The sequence below is a fragment of the Momordica charantia genome (genome assembly GCF_013281855.1).
Source record: "Momordica charantia cultivar OHB3-1 chromosome 10 unlocalized genomic scaffold, Mcharantia_2.0 BLBB01000010.1, whole genome shotgun sequence".
NCBI classification, from domain to species: Eukaryota; Viridiplantae; Streptophyta; class Magnoliopsida; order Cucurbitales; family Cucurbitaceae; genus Momordica; species Momordica charantia.
The window spans coordinates 21,434,568-21,448,331 of record NW_028275158.1 but is presented as its reverse complement, the minus strand read 5'-3'; the positions used below and the strand labels follow the sequence as shown (position 1 = coordinate 21,448,331).

The following is a 13,764-nucleotide window of genomic DNA, read 5'->3' as shown; positions in this document are numbered from 1 at the left end:
CTCCACTCTCCCTAATATATAATATTTGTATTTTCAAGATGAAACATTTGATTTTTACTTTTTTTGCCCAAATATATACTTCATCCTGTGGGATTTTGTGGTTAAGACATTTTGCTCTTTTTAGAGATCAAGTTCAATCCCACCGTTGAAGAAGAAATTTTGGTTAATTATTAAATGTCACGTGACAAATTTAAAATTATATTTAGAATCAATCACAAATTTACACGTGTTCTAAATTAATTTTAAAATCGACAAATTAAATTATGTCACATGTCTCCAGCCGTCCGATGATCGAATAATTGGATCAATCCATAAGAAGATTGGGTCCAAGCCCATGCTCATTTAAGCTCATGGTCATAGTCCATATAAGATCCACCAAAACTCTATAAATAGAGTAGGTCACATGTCATTTTTCAAATAATGAAGGATGGAGAATAATTAGAGATTCAGAGCCCTCAAAGCGTTCAAGTCGTCTACAATCATAAGCAATAAGTAGAAGGCACCAAAATTAAGGATCAATACAAATACAAGTTTATAAATTTGAGATTTCTCTTCTTTGAATTTCTAGTCGAACACCCGCATCTCCAAAGTTTCAATTTAGTACCTTATGTTTTAACATTTTCTAATTAGTTCCTCATTGTTTTATGTATATTAAAATTATCCAACGACAAACTTGTATGAAACAATATTAAGTGAATTGGTGAAGGAGAAAAAGAAATCATCAAAGAAAAGAAAACTCGAAATTTATACTAACGTCTTTAAAATTTGGAGGAATTGGAAAATTTCCTCTTTTTTATCTCTAAATTTTCACAAAAGCACTAAATATTATGTCATAGAAGTCTATCATCCACAAATTTTAATATTTACCAACCGTCAGGGAATAAATTGAAAAATGTTAAAAAGACCACATTAGAACTTTTAAAATAATAAAGACTAAATTTAAAAAGATACCAAAACATTAGAGATTAAAATATATATTTAGATTTTTCTTTCGAAAAAAGTGGGATGGGATATCCTAATTTATGGATAGTTCAGGCCATTTGACCATTTGATAATCATTTGAGTTATATTTCATAAATATTTCGTTGTTGGTTTTATGTTTTTAAAAATTAGGGTTACACACATTACTTTCAATTTTTTTTTTTTTTTGCTTTGTAATGTAGTTTTTATAAAATTTTCAAATTCTAGGCTATATATTGATTTTTTTTTAAACTACAAATTTATCAATAATGTCATTTAAAAAAATTATAAAAATAGGGTAGCTTTCAAACTAATTATAAAAAATATATAAAATAAATAAATGTTTTTTTTTAAACTAAGATATATATCCAACCTAATCACAAAAATAGATTATTGGCCTGTGAAATTAAGGGGGAGTTTGGAAGTGATTTTGGCTTCCATTTCTATTGATCATGTTTGACAAATTAATTGTTCTTAATTTTTTTTTTCAAAATCACTTATTCCACCGTTGCTCCCAAACACACCCTAAAATTTCATAGCGTACGCATTGAGACATGAATTCGTTAGAAATCTCATAAGCACGCGTTTTCCTTTTCAACGCTTTCCCCCCTTCAATTTGTTTCCCCACTCTTCCTCTGTTTTTCTCATATGGGTATTGATTTTCTCATATGAAAATTTAGAGTAAAAAAGCACAAGAAATATAATTGACAAAACACCAAAATCTAAATTGCAAAATATTCAAATCAAATCATGAAAATAGTTACATCTAATTACAAAATCAAGCTGAAATAAAAGAAGGGTTGATTACATATGTAATTTCCCGTTCTAATACTCATTTGGAGAGTTATCAAGATTGATATAATCTGTTCCGAGATAAGAAAACGCTATTAGATCAAATGAAAAAGCCCTATCAAAAGAGGAGGAAAAATTGAGTAATAGATGACTTTTCCTGGATGAAATGCAAAAAGATTTCATTACTCACTACATCAACCAATTTCCATTAAGGAAAGATGTAAATACATTGGAAAATAGAAAATACACATGTCACACGAAATGGTTGTTTTTTTTTTCCCACTGAGCGAAGATGAAATGGTTGTTGCTATCTGTTACAATAACAAATAATTGGTTTAACCAAATAACTAAAAAAATATCTCGACCCTTCTCTTCGTCTCAGGTCGACGGATATTCTTCATTAAAAGATCCCTTATATGAATAATATACATTCCAATTGACCGAGCATAATTCTAATTATTGTTTTGTTCCCAAGCAAACCACACGACGACTCGTTCTATTTAGATATTCACGACCAAGAAATATTGGATTCTCTTTCGGGTAGGCCAATTCCAAAAGAAGAAGGAAGACTGGAATAGCAACAAACACCTATTATTGATTCCACCCGACCCTATCTATTGTCATGCAACTTCGAGCACTCTTGCCAATCATTTATCTTTGGGGTGAGGAAATGGCAACCAAGTCAACTGAGATTTTGGATTAAGTTGTTCTACCCTGCATTGCAAAATACAAATATTGATTATTGTGTGTTGTGAAAAAAGTTTGATTGGATTTAATAATAAATTTGATGGAAGGAAAGTTAAAAGGCAAACTCACTTGTAATTGAGGAGAAAATAGTGAAGGAAAATTGAGATTTCGAGCCTGGCAAGATCCATTCCAGGGCATAATCTGCTTCCTAATCCAAAGGGAATGAAAGCTCCTGGTGTGGCTACAAAATTCTTTTCAAGAAAATCAAACTAAATGTCATTAATACCATTACATATACAAAGTATGGAGGTATAACAAAAAGTACGCAGATGGATTAGTGAAGAAGATTATAGATTTATAAATTAAAGACAACATCTATATTGATATGTGACGATCATTGTAGAGATAAAACAAAAAAAAGATCAGGTTCAAAGTAGACAATATTATATCAATAATTATGCAGATGGATCGGTGAAGAAGATTATAGATTTATAAATTAAAGACAACATCTATATTGATATGCGACGATCATTGTAGAGATAAAACAAAAAAAAAGATCAGGTTCAAAGTAGACAATATTATATCAATAATGAAATAAGGAAGAAAGTGTTTATCCTAATTAACACTCATATTGTATAAGCTCAATATTAATTTTGATTTGTGAGACCTAATATATTGACATTTTATTAATACGAAATAGAGAGGAAATGATGTTTGTTCCAACTTAATACTTATTAATTACTTCCTGTGTTATCATGTAAAACCAATGATAAGTTGTTAGGCCAATGTATGTTTTCGTCTCTAATGCAGGAAGTTTTTTCAGTTTGATCTCTATTATTTAGAAAATTTCGCTCTTTGATTTCTTATATGTTTTAACATCTTTCAATTATGCCATTTCATGGATTTACATTACAATTGAGTGATGATAAACTGACCAAACATAATACAAAGAGAGTTGGTATAAATTTAGGGGAGAAATTAAATTAAGCCACTTAATTTCTCCTTCAAATTTTGTAGAAGTTGGTAAAGATTTCAAATTTTCTTCGTTTAGATGACCTAGCTAATTCATTTTCTCAGGTATCATGTCATATAAGTTTATCATCAACAAATTTTTGTTGGGATTGGTGGAGTCAAAACAACGTCGGAACAAGCTAGGGATGTGTCGGGATCAAGCTTATATGATAGTTTGCAAAATGATATCTCATATATTGCATGTAAAAAGTGATTAATTGAAAGACTTAAAATAGAAAAAAAAAGCATGCAAATTATATGGACAATTTTACATACATCCCATCTTGAAGGGTTGAACTCTTGTGGTGAAGGAAATAGTTTGGGATCCATGTAATTTTCCCCAAGCCAAGCCATAACTCTCCATCCTTTTGGTATAACTTTACCTAAATCAAATGAAGAGAGAGTATTAGACTAATTAAATATTGCCTATTATTACAATCCTCAATAAGCCCAATATTATAAGAAATATTATTCTCATTTCACTCTTTCCATATTAATCCTTGAGCATTAGGAGGGAGGGGGAAGATGGTATGTAAGAACCCTCACATTTCAAAATATTAAATTAATTATCGGTCAAAATCTACCTTCATGTTGACTACCGACAAAAATTTAACAATTTTCTAATATATTTTTTTTATAAAGATAGAAAAATACTTATTTTCTACATTTCTCTTTCTTACTAAAAAAAATTTGATGGTGGTTGATGAGTGTTAAATAAACACCTAAATATTTTTCCTCACAAGATGTAATTTGAAGGTTTTATTATAGAGATGCAATTAAGTAGCTCCTGCAGTAAAAGAAAGATACAAATATATGAAAATTAATGACTAACCATTAATTTTGACATCTAACTCTTGCTTCACGAAAAAGCATATATGTGATACCACCAACTCGAAATGTCTCATCTATCACCTGGATATGACATATAATACCATTGTTATTCACATTCTTTTAGTATATTTATTAATTAGGTAATTAAAGATGTCTAGATTAATAATAATAATAATAATAATAAATTACCTATGATAAAATATCTCTAGGTACATCTAAAATCATAATTTTCAAACTAATAGTAAAATGATATGGCGTTTAATTTAAACATCTTCATTTTAAAGTAGAGATTAATTGAGTTGAACATCTAAAAACTTGTTTGGTAATATTCTCGTTTTTATTTCTAATTTTGAGAAATATAAGCGTTTGATGTAATTGTTTATGTTTCTTATTTCTCATTTTTTAAAAAACGCTTCTAAATTCGTTAGAAATTTTAAAAACAACAAAATCAAGTTTTTTGGTTTTTTTTTTTTAAATTTGTTTCCTGCCGTTGTTAACCGGGAAAAGAGTGGGACTTGAAAAGAGGATGGGAGAGAGGGGAATTATTTTATTTTTCTAAAACATAAATTAAACATTATTTTACTTATTCTTTACTTTTAAAATGCATAATAAATACAAAAAACTAAATACAACATAAAAAAATGTTAATATTTGATTTGAAAATTTAATTTTCGTATAAAACTTTTACTGTTTTTATGTAGAATTTTAGAGAACAAATTAAAACAAGAAGGGTTATTCCCATTTATTTTTTTGAATAAAAAAAGAAAGAATAAGAAACAAGAAATAATTATGAACGCAATTCAATCTACACATACATGAGAGAGATATCTTATTTGTTTAACTTCTGAGAGAATTATACCCGTCTGAGTTGATGGTCTACGTCTAATGATCTCCTCTTGTTCTTCCTAAAACAAAGGGATTTTAAAATTTTATGCATCTTATTGGAAATATTATAATACTTTTTGTTATCGAATTTTCGATGTTATATACTAAATTCATTATAAATATACCAATAAATGAAGATGTATATACCACCCTATCTACTCAGGTACATAACTATATATACTCCAAATGAAATATTATTGATTTCTATCATATCAAGGTATAGAAAAATATTATAAAATGTAAGAATATAAATAACTTGCTTATAAACTATACAAATTCACACGTCTCAATGTTAATTTATACAAAACAACTCATTTAATATTTTAAAGTATTCAATGAGTTGTTTCGCTATCATCTCAGAGGAAGTCTTGGTCATGATTGAAGGTCTAGAAACGTCCCACTAAGTATGGACTTCCTTAGAAGAAACTCTTCTTGCCGTTACAAAAGAAAATGAAATACATATGAGTGAATCCCTACATTATTTGGAAAAGGGACATCTAACTCTCTATGAATACATTAAGAAGTTTAAAGGTCTATGTGACAAATTAACTGCTATAAAACAGCCCCTAGATGACTTAAGCAAAGTCTTTACATTAGCTCGAGGATTGGGGAACAAGTACAAAGAATTTAGAATAGCCATACTATCAAAGGCTACCTATCCAATTTTCAACCAATTCATCATCGCTTTGTAGGCTCATGAACAGATGAACTTACTTGAAGTTCAGGCTGAAGAAAAGATTGATGTCCTCATGCAAATCAAGTTTTTTTTTTTTTTTTTTTTTTTTTTTTTTTTTTTTTAAGTCAAAGAGGAAGAGAGAAAAGTAGAGTAAACCACTCCCATTCAAGAGGAAGAGGTTTTAGATCCAACACAAGTCAAAATCCACACTCTGGATATTCATCTCTTAATAATGATGTCTCAAGTCAACCTCATACCAAAGAGGCAAATCAAAGTAGTATGTTTCATGTCAAATTTGTGGCAAAACTAATCACATAGCTATAAAGTGTTGGAACAAGTTTGACCACTCCTTTCAACCTGAAGAAATTCTGGAGGCTTTGGTTGCACTATCCTTTTGAAGGTACCATGGATCCTGCCCTATATGCTCATTCTGGGGCTACTTCACACATTGTCAATGATCTAGGTAAGGTATCTACATCTCATATATACAAAGAGAAGGAAAAAGTATATGTAGGAAATGGACACGAGCTTAATATTACTCATATAGGTCAAATACACTCACATGATACCAACTTAAAACTAGACAATTATTGGTAGTTCCCGAAATTAAAAAGAATCTTATCTCAGTAAGTAAGCTTACTAACGATAATGATTGTTCAATTATATTCACATCGAATTATTTTGTTGTTGTCCCTACTTTGCTAGCAAGGGGACATAAAAGGGAGATCTTTATGCATTGAAGGAATAAAAACCAGCTACTGCTTTTGCATATCTTGGTGTTGGAAATTCAAATAAATTGTCTTTTGATTTATGGCATAAGCGTTTAGGCCATTTGAATGAAGTTTATGTGAAACATTTGAATAATAAACAAATGATTCAAGTATCTATTGGAAGAAAGCTACTGATGTTCATGAGATATTTTGTGGACAGAGCACAGACCTCAGACCAGCTGATCCGTCGGAAAGAAGACAGAACGAACTGGATCGGAGAAAGAAAATCGAGTATGTTAATTTAGTAAGAATTGTAGACTGCCATTTACTTTGAGAAATGAATCAAGCATGTTTCCTTTTGATAAAGTTTATTGTGATTTGTGGGGTCCTGCACCCATTCTTTAATGTCAAAAGTTTAAATACTATGCTAACTCTAGATATACACGACTCTTTCTTTTAAAAAGAAAATCTGAATTATTTGAATGCTTTTTAAAGTTTTATAAACTAGTTGAGACTCAATTTGAAAGGAAGATGAAAGTCTTTCAAACAGACAATGGAGGAGAATTTACTTCATTGAAACTAAAACAACGCCCACGGAGGAAAATAGAATCCATCATCAAATGAGTTGTCTTCATACTCCACAACAAAATGGAGTAGCCGAAAGGAAGCATAGACACATAATTGAGACAAGTTTAGCTCTTTCTCTTCCAAGCCAAAATACCTATTAAGTATTTGGTCGATAGTTTTTTAACTGCCACTTTTTTGATAAATAGAATGTCATTTTCTTCTCTGAAAATGAAAACACCATTTGAAACTCTATTTCAAAAAGAACCTAATTACACTAATTTGACAGTTTTTGGTTGTAGATGTTATCCCTATCTAAGGTATCACTCCAAAAACAAATATGCAAAGAAAACATATCTGGTGTGTTCTTATAATTAGGCTATAGCATATCTCATAAAGGCTATAGATTTCTTGATCCCAAAACTAACAAAGTTTACATATCAAAGCATGCTATATTTGATGAAAACTTCTTTCCATTTGATCATGAATCGGAGAATAAACCTATGAATTGTGAATCTTTAGAAATGTCAAAGTTTTTTAGATGCAGAAGAATGAAATTTTTCCATTGAAGCAGGTGAACCTCAACCTTAAGGAACTCAAGGTGCTGAGAGCTACAACAAAAATCTGTGCTTTGATGACTTGGAACAAATAGAAGAAAGCACAATCTAAGAAGCAAGAGACGTTACAAGTGAAGAATAGAGAAATGATCAAACTAATACATCTAAGAACAACCAAATTGATCACCTCCAATTTCAAGAATATGAAGAAAATCAATTTGAGAACCAACACTTATCAAATTCAGAATTTAAATGGGAGAAATCTCAAATTGAACAACAAAATATAGAAAATGAGCATGAGTTGGTGGATTAATCTCAGTTTCAACTACCGGTGGAAAATGAATATGAAGCTTGAAGATTTGTAAATGCAGAATCTCCATCCATTGCAACCACTAAAACCTCATCTTATTTTTTTCCTGATCTTAGTGACTCAGTGACTCGTATATTAATCTTTCTTTTTCTACTGTAGATACTCAAGGTCAAAATAATCAAAATCAACTTCAGATGAACACCAACATTGAACCCTGATCAGAAGGAGAACTAAATACACCTTCTATGATCACTAGATGGAAATCAAATCAACAACAACACAACACTTTTTCTTAGCACCACAGAGGCTAGTGAATCCAAGAACTACAAGGAGGCTCTAAACATTCGAATATGGAAAGATGCTATGAAGGAAGAACTCAAGCTCTTTATGATAACAAGACTTAGGAACTGGTGAGGAAACCTCCAAATACTAAAATCGTAGGTTGCAAATAGATAATCAAAACAAAGCTTAAGGAAGATGGTTCAATTGAAAGACATAAAGCAAGGTTGGTAGCTCAAGATTATTCACAAGTGGAAGGTCAAGATTACAAAGAGACCTTTAGTCCAGTAGTCAAGAGCACCACCATACGACTTATCCTTGCTCTTGCAACGTCATATGATTGGAAGCTAAGACAATTGGATGTGAAGAATGCATTTCTCGATGGATACCTCAAAGAAAAAGTATACATGACTCAACCTCAAGGTTTTTCTAACCCTGACTTACCTAACTATGTATGCAGGTTAAACAAGGCGATTTATGGACTCAAACAAGTTTCTAGAGCTTGGTTTGACCGTCTTTCTCAATTTTTACTACACATAGGTTTTAATTGTAGCCCTTCAGGCCCTTCATTTTTTCTTTATAAACATAACTATACTCTTATTCTAATGCTAGTTTATGTAGATGATATCATCATCACAGGGAATGAACCAACCTTTGTTCAATCGCTCATTCAAAAATTAGGTACAGAATTTGCAATAAAAGACTTAGGCCAGCTCCACTATTTCCTTAGTATAGAAGTGCAAAACTCCTCAAATTGATATCATATATCCCCCAAAGCAAATATATCAAAGTCAGAAATCATGGGGCCTTCACCTATTTCTACACCTATGGCATTAAGTTCAAATTGCTCTCCAACGGAGGAAGAACCAAGGGATCATACACTATATAGGAGTTTATTGGAATTGTTCCAATATCTCACACTAAGTAGACATGATATTGTCCATGCTGTGAATAAAAGTCTGTCAAAATATGCAACAACATCAAGTGACACATCTTAGGGAAGTGAAATGAATTCTTAGATATCTTAAAAAGACCATGTATCATGACATTACTTTTTTAAAAAATAGTTCCCTGAGCTTATATGGTTTTTGTGAGGCAGATTGGGGGATGTCCAATAACTAGAAGAAGTACATCTGGCTACTGTATCTTTTTGGGTTCCAACTTAATATATCTTGGTCCTCAAAGAAGCAACCAGCTGTCTCTCAATCAAGCTCTGAAGCAGAATATAGAACAATGACAAATGCAACAGCTGACTCACGTGGATCACATTTCTCTTTCGTGACATGGGAATACGTCTACATAAACCTCCAAAACTATTATGTGATAACACAAGTGTCATTCAATGTCCAACAACCCAGTTTTCCTTGCTCGTACCAAACATATTGAACTTGACTATCACTTTGTACGGGAGAAGGTGGTAGCCCTTGGATCATTAGTCACTCGATATGTGTCATCCCATAAAAAACTTACAGATATCTTCACCAAACCCTTTACCAAGGCAACCTTTCAAGACTTATCAAACAAACTTGGAGTTCGTGAAATTCCTACCCGCAGTTTGAGAAATGATGTAAAAGAACAAGACTCTCATTCAACTTAATGATGACAGAAAATCAAGATCAATCAACCTAATGACAGTAGAAAGCTTTTTGATAAATATGACTACAGGCTTTCCAAACTAGTCTCCAAAATTTTCCTTAAAACAGCAGCAATATCCCTCCTTCATTTTGTTTAAGAAATAAATGGGAACAAAGCCTGCAATCAATCACTAATGAACAATCCATCACAAAATCATTAGTGATTGATTGCATCTCAGTCAATTATCTTTCTCTTCTTTGGTAAATATTACCGTTGCTGTCTTTAGGAAATATAGTAGATGTTTTCTTCGTAAAGAACAACCTAATTATGATTAATTATTTGGTCTGCTTTCATTCTTTTTTTACTTTCCCTTATTGCTAGTTAAATTGTACAAACTTTTGTATAACGGATACATTGAATAGTTTATGATTATGGAGTGTGCTATAGTTGAGACTATACAAAATAAAACTTTTGTATGCCCACGTACACGCACACTGTCCACGCATATGCCCACAGACACGCACACGGGCACGCACAAAATAAAACTGCAGAAACAGTGCTGAGGAAATAAACACTAACCTTGGCCTCCTTAAATATGTGTGGATGGTTTGTCAGAAACAAAACTGCCCACATTGCAGTGTAAGCTGAAGTTTCATGGCCTGCAAACAGCTTACCAAAAGTCAAATCTATAATGGTCTCATCATCCAACTCTTCATCACCATCTTCATCTTTCAAATCCATCAGCAAATCCACCATATCTTTGCCCTCCCAACTTTCCCCTTTGCTTTCCTTCACCAATCTTTTTTTATTGATGATCAATTGTAGTATTTTTGACAACTGTCTTCGGGCCTATATTTATACCAATAGTCAACGTTATGATTATTAAATAAAAAAGAAAAAAGAAGTGATTAATAAGTCATTGAACATTCAATTCAATTTTGTGTCCCGTGGTTGTTTCTTAAATTTTAAAAATGTCAAAAAAGTTTATAAACTTTCAATTAGATCTTTGACGACCTAACTATTTGACGTTTTTAAAAATGCACGGACCTACGAAACACAAAATTGAAAGTGAGTGGATTTGTTAGAATTTTTTTTTTGTTTAAACACAAACTTTAATGTTTCAAAACATATTAGACTTTCCAGAGATATTATTACACTATCACAAGCTTGATTAAAATAATCGTATGACAAGAAACGAGCTTTAAAAAATAATGATACATATCACAAGTGGTAAAAGTCAGTACACGCAAAGCTTAAAATAAAAATAATCACAGACATGACAGCCCATCATTTGATCTATAATGAAAATTATATTATATAGAGCCGAATACAGAATATCAACCAGACAAGCAATTTTAGCTTTTTGTTAATTATATAGAAACAATTGATATTTTACAATATATTATTACACTATTTTAGTGGAAGTTCTGCATTATTAATTTATTATTATTTGTTTGTATTTGGAGGCAGTGCACAAAATATATATAGATGTCAATGACATATTTAAAATTGGAAATTTATTAAGTTATTATTGAAGGGCTAAATCTTTGAAGTTTTCCAAGGTTTGAATTTAGCTTAAAGAATATATATTAGATCCACAATCTAATAAAGTTTAATTTAGTTTTAAAATGTAGTAAATGATGGCAAGAAGGTTAGAGAAAAACAATAAGATATAGTACATTTTTCTTTCATAATCTTCCCCCAAAAAAAAAAAAAAACTTTAACTTCTTGTTACAAAAGGAGGAAAAAAAAATCAAACTAAATTATGAAATCTGAGCCAATTATATCATTTTTCTGTCAAAATGTTATAATGCTAAGTTTACGTAGCATCAAACTTAACAACACAATTAAAAATTTGAATAAGAACTAATCATGCATGTCACTTCAGACAATTTTGACAAAATTTCCTATTTTTCTTCTCTTAGACTACTTATTTCCTAAGTATCCAGCCATATAAATTTATTATTGACTCATTTATCGTCCATCCACGAGGAGAGTATAATTAAAAAACGATAAAAGCGACTTACCTTGAACGATTTATAGAAGGAGAAGCCAGGAAAGTTGATGGGCAAAGACATGAACCCTGATGCAACATCATAAAACAAAGCCTCCATTTCTTCAATGGAAGAGTCTACGGTGGTTGAACCCATGAAAATGTTCCAAATAACTTTGAAAGTTAGCTTTTTTATCTCTGTCAACAGCTCTATTGGCCTCTGCATACTGGCCCACTCCTCCAGCCCACTCACCACTGTCTCTTCAATATGGCTGATGTACATCTTCAGCGCGGCGTGGCCACTGATCGGCGCCGTCGTCAGTCGCCGGAGCCGCCGGTGCTCCGCCTTCGAAACTTGCACCAGTGACTTTCTACCCGTTAACAATTTTATGTTCATAAAACTAGGCACAAATTTTTCTTCATCTCCTAAAACTTCACGACAGAGTTCAGGCGTGCATACGATTATACTTGCTCTCCCAAGTATGTCAGTTTTGAACATATCAACTTTCCCATATCTATAATAATACAAATCAATGAGGAAATGACGAGTCTAAACATAGACTTTTATACTATGTTAACCTACCACGGTCCAAAAACTTAAACTGATACGTAACGATAAATTTAATATTTTATTAATATCATTGTAATTGTGAGTAGTGTCCCAAGTAACTACTATATTTCTTAATCCAAATATAACTCAAATAGTTAAGACAAACAAAAAGTTGGAGGTTTGAATCTACACTCCACGTGTTGCTGAAGAGAAAAAAAAAATCTTCGATCAACGTATCGTGCACAATAATAGTTTAGAAGTATTTATTGTTTTCAATAAATCAAAAATGAATATTGATGAGAGAGACCTGTTGAAAAAGGTGCGAATGAAATTTTGAGGTCGACCATTACTGACATCCTTAACGAAGGATAGAGTAGAATCGAAAAGCGGCCCGTTCATGTCACCGGGAGGAAGCTCGGCCCATATCTTCCCAAGCTTGGCCCCATAATACCAACCATTCAATCTCTTCAAAACTCCAAAAACAAAAAAAGGCTGCTGCAAGAACCAATACCAACCAATTCTTGAACTCCATTGTTGATTTCTTCAGCTTGATCTGATCCCTTTGATCTAGAATTGATGCAAAACTCTATTGATATTGTGGTGGCACACTCATCTTTTGACCAAATGAAAGCATTATTTGGAAGAGAGAGGATTGATGAGTGAGGAGTGGGATGAATAGTGGAATCTATTGGAAACAGTCAAACAGAGCTTTGAGGTTTTAGAAAAGGAGTCATATCTATATTTTAGCATTTTTTTTCTTTCCTCTTTTCATTTAGTGGCCAAAATTTAATTAAATACAGAAAGATTAATTAATGATGGAAGACAGCTGGCATGAGATTTTTCTTTTTATTGGGGCAAAAATATAGGGCAGCCTGCAAGAAAAAGTGGAGAAAAGGAAAAATTATTCAAGGTGATGGACCATAGTTAGAGGTGATCAAGTATAGTTAAAATACTCGATCACATCGATAGGTCAATTTAAAAGATGAATCAATCATGTGGTGTTGGTTTTTTCTTTTGAACAACCAGCTAGTCGGTGGATGAGTCATCCAATATCAAACCAAACCGTTGAGTGATCAATTTGTTAATACAACTATAATCTTCCAGAATCAATGAACCAAGCCCACTGATGCATTCACGTGATGTCACATGAATCTTTCTTTTTTTCTTTCTAGTACTCTCTTCCCAACTTCTCTCCTCCTTTTTTCTTTTTTTTGGGTAACGTTACCGTTTCTTGTTTCTATTTTTTCCATTTTTAATGAAATATAAAGAATTGTACGACTCCAATATCCACAGATTCAAATATGATAAAATCATATTTTTATTTATGTTTTGGAACAAACTGGAAATGAGAATAAGAAATAAGAAACTTGTTCCGATTGAGAAT

General features: G+C 31.7%; 1 pseudogene across 1 annotated transcript; it reads right to left on the bottom strand.

Annotated features, from left to right (window-relative positions):
• Positions 1 to 1,900: 1,900 nt before the first annotated feature.
• On the bottom strand, positions 1,901 to 13,109 carry LOC111014766 (beta-amyrin 11-oxidase-like; annotated as a pseudogene). Its single transcript, XR_015787072.1, has 8 exons — positions 12,688 to 13,109; positions 11,865 to 12,345; positions 10,417 to 10,686; positions 5,097 to 5,186; positions 4,283 to 4,362; positions 3,727 to 3,833; positions 2,569 to 2,690; positions 1,901 to 2,466 (listed from the first exon to the last, which is right to left on the bottom strand). The product of XR_015787072.1 is annotated as a beta-amyrin 11-oxidase-like (transcript).
• Positions 13,110 to 13,764: the final 655 nt, after the last annotated feature.